We start from the raw sequence: 14,264 nt of genomic DNA, 5'->3' as shown, positions 1-14,264 counted from the left end.
CAAAATGCTGACTTTGCAGCAGCTTCTGTCCATGCTGGGCAAGAATGCTTGGCTGGTGACATTAGACCTAAAAGAGGCATACCTGCATGTCCCAATAAGATAATCGTGCAGAAGATACCTCAGATTCAAGGCTGGCTTAATGCATTACCAATTCTCTGCACTGCCCTTTGGCTTATCTACTGCGCCCAGGGTCTTTACAAAGTGCCTGGCACCAGTAATTGCATTTTGCAGACAAGGAAGTATACAAATGTATCCTTACTTAGACAACTGTCTCATTCAAGCAGAGAAGAAGGACATTCTTCTTCAACATCTGGCATTTGTGAAAAGGCTTCTAATATGCCTAGGGTACACAATAAACGAAAATAAATCACAACTGGTACCCTCTCAAAAGATAACATTCCTGGGTGCATGCTTGCATACAACTGCCCAGCTGGCTTACCTCACGCCAGACAAACAAAAGAAACTCACTGCTTACTTCAAACTGATGGCAACAAAAACCCAGTCTTCTGCAAGACAAATTCTGCAGGCTCTGGGTTTCATGGCATCCTGCATCTTACTAATTCCATATGCAAGACTGCACATGAGGAAACTTCAATGGTACCTAAAAAGTTTATGGAGTCAACATTCACACAGTCTGGACACAATGATCACTCTCATCCCCTGCCTGCAGCAGGAGTTTCTATGGTGGGCAAAGGCCTGTCACCATAACATGGGACGGCCCTTCACTCTACACCCTGCCAGCCAGACCTTAACAACAGACGCATCAGATTATGCCTGGGGGGCCCACATGGCAGGAAGATGCATTCAGGGCATATGGACACCAAATCAAATGCATCTACATATCAACCAGAAAGAGATGCTTGCTGTTCAAAATGCCCTAACAGCCTTCAAGGACGTACTTCATCCAGGACAACTACTGATAAAGACGGACACCACCACAGTCATATGGTATATAAACAAACAAGGGGGCACACACTCATACCCCTTTTGCAGATTAGCCATGGCACTGTGAGGCACAGCTTTGACCTACCAAATACATCTTCAAGCTCAGTTCCTGCCAGGAAAACAGAACACTCTTTCAGACGATTTAATCAGAAACCTTATGGATCCTCACGAGTGGAAACTAAATCCACAAGTATTCAACATAACAGACAAATGGGGGAGCCCAGACATAGATCTATTTGCCTCTCCTCAAAATTATCAATTGAAAAGATTCTGCACAAGGACTTATCACAGACAAGCATGGAAAGTGGACGCCCTTTCCTTCAGTTGGAAAAACATGTCAGTTTACGCCTTTCCTCCTCTGCCTCTTCTACCCAAGGGCCTCCTAAAAGTCAGACAAGAGAAGCCAAAGATGATATTAATTGCCCCGGACTGGCCCCGTCAATACTGGTACCCAATTCTAAGGATCTTATCTCAATACCCAGCTTGGACCTTGCCTCAAAGACCACAACTACTGTCCCAGCAAAACAATCAGATCCTGCACAATCAACTACAGACTCTGAACCTGGCAGCATGGCTAATCCTGTAATCATACGAACGACACCTCTCAGTAAAGCTGTGATAGATGTCATTTTGGAAGCCAGAAAGGCCTAGTACTAGAAAATCTTATGCTGACAAATGAAAGAGATTCTGTGCTTGGAATCAAGCACAAGGAACTGATACAGCAGAAACACATATTCCTCAGATATTGCAATACTTAACTGAGATGCTTGACAAAGGCCTATCTTTCTCATCAATCAAAATCCATGCCTCTGCCATTTCAGCTCATTACAATACAGAGCCACCAATCTTTTCTCATCCTTTACTAAAACAGTATCTTAGAGGAGCCAAAAGTTTAAGGCCTCCTAGAAGATCACCATTGCCTGCATGGGACCTCAATTATGTGTTGGAAAAGCTCACCCTGCCTACATTTGAACCAGCCGCTACCTCTGATATAAAGTTCTTATCATGGAGACAGCTCTGCTACTAGCAATTACTTCAGCAAGAAGAGTTTCAGAGCTACAGGCCCTCATGGCTGTAGAGCCTTTTATCATATTTTACCCAGACAGGGTGTCTCTGAGGGCAAATCCTACTTTTATGCCTAAGGTGGTTTCCAGTGTGGCTCTTAACCAAACAATTCATCTACCAACTTTTTATCCAAATCCACAGAACAAAGGGGAGAGAATTCTGCATTCCTTGGACGTACACAGACAGCTAAGATTCTACTTGAGCAGGACAAAAGCTCTAAGAAAAACTGAGTAATTACTAGTGTCATATGCTGCAGGATCAGAAGGAAAGGCTATCTCAAAGCAGACAGTTTCAAAGTGGATAAGCCACTGCATCCGCTTCTGCTACTTACACCATGGTAAACCTGTTCCCAAGGGCATGAGGTCTCACTCCACCAGAGCTGCAGCTACTTCGGCAGCCTTTCTCAGAGGAGTACCAACCAAAGACATTCTAGAGGCTGCTACTTGGAGTTCTGTTCACACCTTTACAAAGCATTACCATTTGCCTCTACTCTAAGTCCAGGGCAGGCTTTGCCACTGCAGTGCTGCAGGGCCTTATAGCCGTACCTAATGCTGTTTAGCTCCAGCCTCCCAACCATAGTTTTGGGATTCTACCCAAATGTAATGACTGCAACAGTGAAACACGAACAACATATTACAGTTGTGTACACTTACCATAAATGTAGATGTTTGAGTGTATTCACTGTTGCAGTCCAGGTTACCCTCCCGCCATCCCCCTGTCATTCTACAGTTTATCTTTCCTTCTCTATCTTCTACAACCTATGTGGTGTATTTGCTTATAGATGAAGGTAAAGTTTATATTGATGCATGTGTGTATATATTTATATATATATATATATATATATATATATATATATATATATATATATACACACACACACACACACACACACACACACACACACACATATATATAATATTGATACCTTTTTGGGGCACCTGACATCGGAGGCAAGAAAAGCTAAAGAAAATAGCGTCAACTGCATGTTTTATACCCCTGATGACCTGACGTCATGGAAGAGAAGACAACAACTGACACAGGACCCAAGACCTTGGAATTCAGGCCGACTGAGGGCAACCTGCCAGCAGATTACCCAAATGTAATGACTGCAACAGTGAATACACTCAAACATCTACATTTATGGTAAGTGTACACAACTGTACTTTGTGACCCTTTGATGTAAACACAGCTCTGGCCGGTCTAGATGAAGGAATTCTTGCTATTGTTTTAAGGCCAGATTTAATGGCCAGAATTTGCATGCATAAATGTCCTTAATGGCTTTGCTTTCTGACCTTGTGTGAGCTTATTAAAGAATGTAAATGTAGTTTCTGTTAGCCTTGGAACCCAGGGAAGTATGAAGAATGATATAATGCGAACCAGGAATGTGATTTTAAAAATGGAGAGAATTAGAGAGCATTATACATTTTTGTCTTGACCATCCAACTCAGCACTGCCTTTGTTCTATATATAAGTTTATCTTAGACTTGTGTTTTCTCTTAGTCTAATCTTTCTAGTTTCTAGATATTTCTAAGTGTTTTTCTGTGATGTCAGAACTGTACTACTGAATTATATTAAGTATTTCTCTGTGCTTTCTGAACTCTTGATTAGCACTGTGTAGTAAAAAGTATTGTCTTGTGTTTTTAATTGTTTATTATTAAATATTTTTAAACCCTTTTAAGTGTGGCTGGTTTGTGTAGAGATAAGTTAAGCTCTAAGAGTACATTGCATGTATATAGTGATCCTGTACCAAGTCACTCTAATAAGCCTCGACTGTTTAGTTATACTACCAAGTGGATAATAATATTGCACAGTAATAATTGGACACCCTTTTAAGGGCCTTTGAGTAGCTGATAAATATTAGCTGGGTGGTGGCAGTGATTTCTATCGTATAGTCTGTGTAAAAGGGGCACAGCTGGAGAGCCTGTGCCAGCCTTCACCAGGAATGTCTGTGTGGTTGTATAAACTCTTAAAGTGTGTGTGTGTCAGCTACTTGGTCAGGGACACGAAGTACTGGTTGGACAGAGAGGGTGCTGGAGATTTTAGCTTGCCCACTAGGCTGAGATCTGGACCCTATGGCTGTACCAGTGGGGAGTCTTATTGGGGACCTGGAGAGCAAGGGAGCGACCAGCCCCAAACTGACTGTGATCTCTGTGTGCTCTTCAGGGAAATTGCACTTTACTGTGTGTATTTGTTATCATTTCCTCCTATATGAGATGCCCCTCACTGGTGTTAATGGTGAGGACTGAGGCTCCTTGATTGCTGGGCCAGGGCGCGGGCGTGTCAGCTCCTCCTTGGGATTTTTATTTGTATTAGAGAAGCTAACACTTGCTCCATTTGAACTAGCTAATCTGGCTAACCTCAGGTTCTTATCTTAGAAGACTGTTTTGCTGATTGCTTTAACTTTTGCAAGAAGGGTTTCTAAGTTATAAGCACTTCTGTTGAGTCAGAGCCATACATCATTTTCCCCAGAGTCTGAGTTTCATTGAGAACTAATCCTTTTATGCCTAAAGTGATATATGAGTTTTCCTTAAGCCAATCTGTCCATCTCCCCATTTTCTTTCCGCAGTCTAAAAATGAGAGAGAGAGAATTCTGCATACCTTGGATGTCCACAGAGAAATCAGGTACTATCTTGATGAAACAAAAGCTGGACCCTTCTCTTGGTCTATATCAAGCTTTGTTAGGATCATTCCCTTGGGCGTCTGGACCCTTCTCCTTCCTCCTCTCAAATGAACTAAGCTAGGTTATATAGGTAAGGCTACTAGAGCTTTAAGTAAGGCTACTACTGTGATCAGTATGATGACCATAGTACAGTTGTGTAAGTAAACTTACCATAACAGTAAATGTTCAGATAATCACTGCTGCAGTAGCTGCTCCCTCCCTCCATCCTCTTTTTGTTTTTTTACTTTGCCAGAGTGTCTATATATGTGTATAATTTTACTCCTAGCTAGGGATGAGCCTTCACCTGTCAATTGGCATAAAAACTCTGAAGGGCTTGTTGCGCAAACCTGCATTTATAGGCAGCTCATGTCAAGCTGCCAAATGGTTTGAGAGTGCAGAAGGTGCCCTGAGGCTTTGGAAGCTGGCCGGCTGTTATATACTTCACAGAATATAAACCATATAGTTAAGGTTACTGCAGCAGAGATTATGTGAACATCTACCATTGTGGTAAGTTTACTTTCACAACTCTGTTTTCTAGTGACCAAAAGCTGTTTTCAACTCCAACTGTTCTTGGCAGTTTGAGGAATAGAATGAAAGAAAAGCAACTCTACATTATAAAGTGCCGTATGGAAGGTGGTTATTGTGGAATCTGAAAAGTGTGATCATTAAGGGATGAGGTCTATCACAGTTGGCTACTAAGAAAAGAGCAAAACTGGAAAATGAGTTTCAAAGAAATAAAAATGCCTGATAAGCCTTGAATGCCGGGGACATGAATCAGGGAGATGTTACAAGTGATGTGGCAAAAGTGTAGGCTTACAGTAAATTGTAATAATCATTACAAAAGAAAATCCACTTAATCGGAATGGGACATATTTTAGGTGTAATGTTTTTTTAAATAGTAGTGGAACTGTTGAACATTGTGAAACAAAGGAATTTACTATTAATGACCTCCATCTCCTGAAATTAAAATGCAATTGAGTCTTGAGACCTACCTTGTAAAAATGCAAACAAACACTACAAGTATTAAAAGAAGCAAGTGCAAGGAGTAGTTCCTTCCACTCTGAGTTATAAATTATGGATTGGATTCTTTAAAACTGAAAATTTTGTTTGTTAAAACGCTTAGGAAAGACATGTATGTAGCTGTCTTATTTTAAAAGAGTATTTCTAACAGGCAGAAGTGGATGAATAAAACAAATTTAGAACATATGATTAAGGGGATGATTAGCTATTAGTAATAACCCCATCCACCTGGTCTGTGTGTGTATCAGCACTCACGCATATATATATATATATATATATATATATATATATATATATATATATATATATATATATATATATGGGTCTGCTGCTTTACATCGAAAATACACTTCTTCGAAATAGAGCAGTAGACCCTACACTTCAGCGAAAGTCCACTTAAACAAAAGTGCACTTTAGCTAAAGTCTAGTTCCTCGAGCTACCCAAAAAAAAACAAAACACTAAAACATGTTTTTGCAGGGAGGCAAGCCCCCCCTGCACCCCCCATGTGGGGGTCTGTGCCCCCACACCCCCCGACTTAAATATACCACCTCCGAGATCGCACTACATTGGGGAAAAGGGAATATTCCCATTACACGCTGCAGTGTGACTACCGAAGTCAATGTTCGAAGTTTCAGTACTTCGAACAAGTGGACTCTGTGAGGTAGGGTTCGAAGTAGTGAAACTTCGAACATATTGACGGATCCCATATATATATATATATATATATATATATATATATATGGGTCACCTTTAGATGCCCGACAACGCTTTCCGCCGACACGGAATCCGACGGGATGAAAACACCGACAACGCAGATGACCGACAAGGTGAGAACCCGACGGACTCGGTAAGTGTGCGATCGAGTGAGGGATTTAGTGTTAGAGAGCGGACAGGTAAGTGTGCGATAGTGAGGGACTGTGGGTTTAGGGGTGGGTTAAGTGAGTTAGGGTTAGGGTGCAGGTAGGGTGTGTGTGCGATAGTGAGGGACTGTGGGTTTAGGGGTGGGTTAAGTGAGTTAGGGTTAGGGTGCAGGTAGGGTGAGTGTGCGGTAGTGTCGGATCTTGGGGTTATGGGTGGGTAAGTGAGTTAGGGTTAGGGTGCAGGTAGGGTAACTGTGCGGTAGTGTCGGATCTTGGGGTTACGGGTGGGTAAGTGAGTTAGGGTTAGGGTGCAGGTAGGGTAAGTGTGCGGTAGTGTCGGACCTTAGGGTTAGGGTTTGGGTTAGGGATAGTGCATATGTTATGTAGTGTACTGTGTTGTTTACGTGTAGTGTGTTGCTGTAATGGTTTTCGGTGTTTTGCGTTGTCTGCGTTTTTTGTTGTCGGTCTTTTGGTGTCGGTTATTAGTGTGTCGGCGAAACGAGATTTCGAGGATTTAAAGGTGATCCATATATATATATATATATATATATATATATCTGTTTCAATCTACTTTACAAGCTCGAAGTTTCAAAACTTTGAACTGCAAATGGTTGAGACTATAAGATCAAGTTTTTAAAACCTCGACATTGTAATTAAAAAATATTTTTTCTTTTACTTTTTTTTTGCAGGGAGGCAAGCCCCCTTGCACCCCCTCACCTCCTGCTAAATAAATATATAAACTCTGAGATTGCACTACAGTGAGGAAAATGGAAAATTTCCCATTCTGTGTTGTACCGCGATCCCCATTCAAAATGTTCGAAATTTCAAAACTGCTTACTATTTGAAGGAATTTGATACTGGATTTAGATTAGGATGTGCAAGTACTTCAGATATTCAGTCCTATCAGTTCAGCCCAGATTTAAACATATGTATCCACTGAATTTTTTTCCTCAACCAGTTAAAAAGATGAGATGCCAATTTTTGTGGGGAGAGAAAAAGGCAGGTAGAATAGTGTAAGTTTATTGTTCCATTGTAAGTGGGAGGATTGGGATTTGAAGGCTTTGAACTTTAATTCAAGGCCACAGAGCTAAGGCTAGTGTACTGCTTGATCCCAAACTTCTGGTCATCTCATTGGTGAGTATAGTAGTTGGTCTTTACTGGGGGGCACATTTTATATATGTTTGGCTGGACATGGGGATTTTGTAGTGTAGAACTATATTTGATAGTGATGGTGGCCCAAAATGTTGAATTCAGGAAGGTGGGGGTTGAACAACAAGCTGTCTCAGTTGCCCAAAGTGGCATGTTTCAGGTTTTGAGATAAAGAAAATGAGGATATGATGTTCATCGTGCATACAGCTGCAGTCATAACAGATGGGTTCTCCTGCCGTCAGGCGGGTCCTCGGTCGGCCGAATTCCAAAGTCTAGGTCCGGCGTCGGTTGTCGTCGCTTCTTCCCTGACATCAGTGCGACAGGGGTATAAAGGAACCAGCCGACGCCATTTTCTCCAGTCTTTCTTGCCACGCGGTGCCCGAAGCAGAAGCAGTTCGCAAGTGCCGGTCGGCCAGCTCCTGAGATTACGAAAATTTGGAAACCGAAGTCTTCTTAAAAGCTAAGTACCCCGTTGGGGAAACTTTTCTTGCCTCAGACCGATGTCAGACAAAGTTAATAATTGTATTTCTTGTGGGAAGCAAATACCGCATAAGGATTTCCATTCAATAGGTGGCAATCCATCAAGAGAAATCTTGAACCTATGAACCTATGAACCTCTGCATACCTTGTTTAGGCCCAGACCACGACGTCTCGGTCTGTCGCTTTTGTGCTACATTCAACAAACACACTATTAAGCGTCGGGCTGAGTTCGCCCAGCATTATTTTGGGAAAGCATTTAACTATACTATGTCGTCGGATACTCCGACTCCGGTTTTGTCTAAAAAACGCAAAGACAAGGACCGACACACGAGGTCCGCGGCCTCTACCGACACCACGCCAAAGCCGACTACACGTGGTCCAGTTCTCAGCGAGGCACCTACGCAGCCCCTGACTACCGACTACCTGTCTTTGACGGTGTCTCCTGTGCCCGAGGTCGCAGGCTCCTCGGCCCACACCCCGATTACAGATACCGAAGCCACTCTTGAAACTCAGAATGTGGACAGGTCCACCTCCACTCAGGGTGTCTTCAGACCTTCCTCTTCTTTCTCCATCAAGGCTTTCACAAAGTCTAAAGCAACCAGGCCCCAGGCCTAAGAAACAGATGCTTAAAATGGCTGAGGATTGAATTACTCTTATCAGAGGTTCTCAGCCCCCTCCGGACCAAAGGCCTAGAGTGGAGGAAGATTCCCCCTCCTCTGATCAGGGCTCCATTATTTCAGAGCACTCTGATGATCAAGAACATTCTTATTCCCCTTTTGAAGACTCTGATGCGGAGGAGTCCATCCCTTCTGTATACCCCCCTGAGGATTACTCATTTGGGGAAACTTTGCATACCTTAAGGGAACACTTCCACTGGGAAGGCCAGGATTATTCAGATTCCAAGAAAAGGCTCAGGGAATTTCTCTTGCTTCCTCAGCACAGGCCTCTGGCTATACCTCCTGTCTTGGACATCCTAGATGATGTTTACTCGGAGGCCTGCCTTAACCCGGACTCTCTACCTCCAGCTCCAGTTAAGCCTGACAGGTACTACAGGGTCCCTGACTCACACCAATTTCTATACAAAAGCCATGCTGCTGACCCAGAGACCATCTCACAGGGCCCCAAGGGAGTTAAGGCCTCCATTGCTAAAAATCCATTGCCTTCCGAGAGAGATTCCAGATCCTTAGAAAGGTGGGGAAAAAAGGTATATACCTCGGCTACCTTATCCATGAGGGCCTTAAACTGTCAGTTTCATATGCTAAAATACCAACAGTTTTTGTTATCACAATTGAAAAGTAAAATGTCACAACCTGAACAGACAGACTTGAAGGAGTTGCAGGATTTGATGCATAGTGCAGAACAAGTGGGTAAGCATTCCTTACAATGTGGTTTTGATGCTCTAGAGGCCTCATGTAGAGCTGCTGTTACAGGATCAGTCATACGTAGGCATGCCTGGCTCAAGGAACAAGCCTTGCCTGATCATGTCAAAGCTAAATTACTAGACGCCCCTCTTCAAAAGGATGTACTATTTGGTGCTAATGCTGAGGAGTTATTAAGGAAAATGGAGGAAAAGGCTAAATCAATGCAAACTGTGAAAGAATTTCTACAGGTTCAACCCCCACATTTTAGTAGAAATTGGCCTTCCAAAAACTGGTCCTTTCCTGCCACAGACAGACCCCAAAGAGGCAGATACAGGTGCCCGAGGGGCAGAGGACAATCCCAAGGATCGTATAGAGGCAGACAATGGCAAGCTCCTACACAAAGAGGTGGTGAGGACAACTCACAATCTTTCAGAAAGCAAACCCAGTGACTTTCCCCTTTGCATGCCAACCAGGTCTCAAATGGCAGCCCCCTTAGGAGGAAAGCTGGCATTATTTTCAAAAAATTGGCATATCGTCACAAAGGACAAATGGATCCTGGACATTATAAACAGAGGCTACAAATTCCATTTTCATACCCTTCCAAAAATGAGAGGCATGCCAAACCTGCCACACAGTCAAAGGGCAGAGGCACAAAGGCAAATTACAGATCTCATAAACATGAAAGCTATTCAAGAGGTACCTACGCATACTAACAAGGTCAAGGTTTTTATTCCAGGCTATTTCTGGTGCCAAGGAAGGGAAAAGATTGGAGACCTATTTTGGATCTATCCATCCTAAACACATTTCTACTCGTACCAAAATTCAGGATGCTCACTCTACAGCAACTTCTTCCCATGCTGGGCAAGGAGTCTTGGCTGGTAACATTGGACCTCAAGGAGGCATACCTGCATGTCCCAATCAGACAAAAGTGCAGAAGGTACCTCAGATTTCTTGCAGGTTCAACCCATTATCAATTCTCTGCATTGCCCTTTGGCTTATCTACTGCCCAGAGTATTCACGAAATGCCTGGCATCAGTAATTGCCTACTGCAGACTTCAAGGGATACAAATATATCCCTATTTGGACGACTGCCTGATCCAAGCGGACAGCAAGCACATTCTTCAGAAACATCTGGCTTATGTAATAATGTTATTGAACTCTCTGGGATACACAGTCAACAAAAAGAAATCAAGGCTAATACCCTCTCGGAAGATAATTTTCCTGGGTGCCAATTTGGACACAAACACCCAGATGGCCTACCTCACGCCAGAGAAGCAGGGGCAACTAATTCAATACTTCAGAACACTAGCAAATTGCACCAGGCTGACTGCAAGGAAAATCCTGCAGGCTCTGGGATTCATGTCATCTTGCATCTTACTAATCCCATGTGCAAAGCTGCACATGAGGAAACTACAATGGTACCTGAAAAACATATGGTCTCAACACAGCCACAGTTTGGAAACAATAATACCACTAATTCCATGTCTGCAAAAGGAATTTCTGTGGTGGGCTCAAGCATGTCAAACAAACACAGGTCTTCCATTCAGCAAGCCTCAAGCAAATCAAGTCATCACAACAGACGCCTCGGACTACGCCTGGGGGGGCGCACATGACAGATCGGTGCATTCAGGGCAAATGGTCCCAAAAAGAAAAGCACCTTCACATCAATCAGAAAGAAATGCTAGCAGTAATAAATGCTATTATAGCTTTCAAGGACCTTCTACAACCAGGTCAACTATTGATAAGAACGGACAATACCACAGTTATGTGGTACATAAACAAGCAGGGAGGAACACATTCTTACCCCCTATGCAGACTGGCCATGTCACTTTGGAACATGGCCATGGACTTACAAATGGAACTACAAGGAAAACACGCTGGCAGACAACCTAAGCAGGAATATGACAGATCCACACGAATGGAAGTTGCATCCAAAAGTTTTTACAGAAATAATCCAAGAATGGGGAAGGCCAGACATAGATCTCTTTGCCTCCCACAAAAATCATCAATTGACAAAATTCTGCTCAAGGATCTTCCATCCAAAGGCCTGGAGAGTGGACGCTCTCTCTTTCAGTTGGACATCAATGACAGTGTATGCCTTCCCACCTCTTCCTCTGCTACCCAAAGTTCTATTGAAGACCAGAGCAGACAGACCAAAGATGATCCTCATTGCTCCGGACTGGCCAAGGCAACACTGGTACCCACTCCTGAGGAGCCTGACGCATTCCCTACCATGGACCCTGCCTCTAATGCCTCTTCTTCTGACTCAGCACAGCTTCAAAACTCTTCACAGTCAGCTAAAAACACTCAATCTAGCCGCATGGAAGATTCCTTAGCATCACAGCAGGCCCTACTCTCCAAGGAGGTGCAGGATGTCATTTTGGAAGCCAGAAGGCCATCAACTAGTAAAGCTTACTCCGCAAAATGGAAATGTTTTTGTGTCTGGAAGGAGAAAAAGGGCCGGGACCCTGGAAAACTGAATTTACCTCAAATACTACAATATTTGGCTGAACTGCTAAACAGTGGACTTTCTTTCTCCTCCATCAAAATCCATGCCTCAGCCATTTCTGTAGAATACAACACTGATCCACCTTTATTCTCTCACCCTCTCTTAAGACAGTTCCTCAGAGGGGCTAAGAATTTAAGACCTCCAAGGAAACAACCAATACCTGCTTGGGATCTTAATTTCATTCTGGAAAAACTGACCTTGCCTCCCTTTGAGCCAGCTGCCTCATCAGATTTACAATATTTGTCCTGGAAAACAGCTTTCCTTCTGGCTATCACCTCAGCTCGTAGAGTTTCAGAATTACAGGCTCTCATGGCTGTCCAGCCTTTTATCATCTTCCATCAGGACAGAGTTTCCTTACGAACCAACCCGTCCTTTATGCCTAAAGTGGTATCCAGGGTAGCTTTAAATCAGGCCATACATTTACCTACTTTTTATCCTAATCCTCAAAACAAAGGGAGAGATTACTACATTCCTTGGACATCCACAGACAACTGCGTTATTATTTGGACAGAACAAAGCCTTTCAGAAAATCAGAACAGCTCTTTGTGGCCTATGCGGTAGGAGCTCAAGGAAAGCCAATTTCCAAACAGACAATCTCAAAATGGATAGCCCACTGCATACGCTTTTGCTATTCCTTTCATGGCAAAACTGTACCTACAGGCATTAGAACTCATTCCACTAGGGCCACAGCCACCTCTGCAGCCTTCCTCAGAGGAGTTCCTACCAAGGATATTTTGGAAGCAGCTACTTGGAGTTCTGTGCATACCTTCTCCAAGCACTACAACCTACCATTATACTCCAAATCTAGAGCAGGCTTTGCCACTGCAGTCTTGCAGGGCATTTTGGCTCCTCCTAGTTCCACCTAGTGCCTACCACCCCTTTCTTAGCTTTGGGATTCTACCCATCTGTTATGACTGCAGCTGTATGCAGGATGAACATAGTACAGTTTTGTACCTACCATAAATGTAGATGTTCGAGTGCTAATACAGCTGCAGTCCAGGTTTCCCTCCCTCCTTCCCCTCTTGGGACAGGCCTATAGGCTAGCACATCCTCATACAACCTGATTGGGGTATTCATTTATGATGTATTTGCTTGCAACTACTGTATTTTGATTATATTGCACTGCATTATTACACAAATTTATGTATTGCCTTCCTTCTGGGGGCACCTGACATCTGGGGCAAGAAAAACTGAAGAAAATGGCGTTGGCTGGTTCCTTTATACCCCTGTCGCACTGACGTCAGGGAAGAAGCGATGACATCCGACGCCGGACCTAGACTTTGGAATTCGGCCGACCGAGGACCCACCTGACGGCAGGAGAACCCATCTGTTATGACTGCAGCTGTATTAGCACTCGAACATCTACATTTATGGTAGGTACAAAACTGTACTTTTCCTTGACTCCATAGGATTCTAAATTTAAGATTTTATAAATGCTTGTTGCAGAAGGATTATGTGGTAATATGGAATCAGTTTAAAGCAAGACATGCTGTTCCACAGGGGTAGTAGATTTACATCAATACGCTATGCTAGATACTGATTAGAGTATATTGTCAGACGAAGTGACAAGGTTGTGGAAGAAGTACCTAATATTGGAGATAAGCAGGTAGGCTAGATACAGTCTGTGCCTCCTTTCTAGACTTACTAGATAGTTGTGGAATTTCAGATGTTCTTTTTAAGTGCCTACATATCTTTAAACTGTAGCTGTACTCTGTAGAATGTTTGCAGTGACCTCTCTTATATTGTCAGTATGAGAAGAGAGTATTGGGAATCTGGAATGATATCCTTTGAGACTGCCCCAGGTTAAGTCACTTCAAGGATTAGTTGCAGGTAAACATGGCTTGTAAAGCTAGCACTAGCACTTTCCTGTTTTATGAGGATATCCTAAAAGTGTTTGAGATGGGCTGAGAGTGAGGTGACATGATTGTGACTCACCACCTAAGAATGAAGTGATATGGAACTCCAAATCTAAAGTTGTGCTCATACCTAGTGATGTAATGAAAGAAATGCATGAGCTGGAAATGTCTTTGGTAAAGAAGGAAGCTACTGGCTAGGTCATAATAAATGGCTTCATAGATTGAGATGGTAAGCCATGAGTAAGACTGTTAGTGTATCAACAAATATTTAATATACAGATGCTGCTGCATCTTAAGAAAAGTTTATGAATTATTGTGTTTCAGGAATAAAAGGAGATGAAAAATCTCTGGGAGTACAG

General features: G+C 43.0%; 1 protein-coding gene across 1 annotated transcript in view; it reads left to right on the top strand.

Annotated features, from left to right (window-relative positions):
• The window catches only part of RNF43 (ring finger protein 43), a 1,798,873-nt gene that overhangs the window by 633,845 nt on the left and 1,150,764 nt on the right, over nucleotides 1-14,264 (top strand). The gene's annotated exons all lie outside the window — the stretch shown is intronic.

Source organism: Protopterus annectens, chromosome 13.part0 (genome assembly GCF_019279795.1).
Source record: "Protopterus annectens isolate FY-2018-M chromosome 13.part0, PAN1.0, whole genome shotgun sequence".
NCBI lineage: Eukaryota > Metazoa > Chordata > Ceratodontiformes > Protopteridae > Protopterus > Protopterus annectens.
Note: the sequence above shows the minus strand (reverse complement) of the source record. Positions and strands in the feature narration are given on the sequence as shown.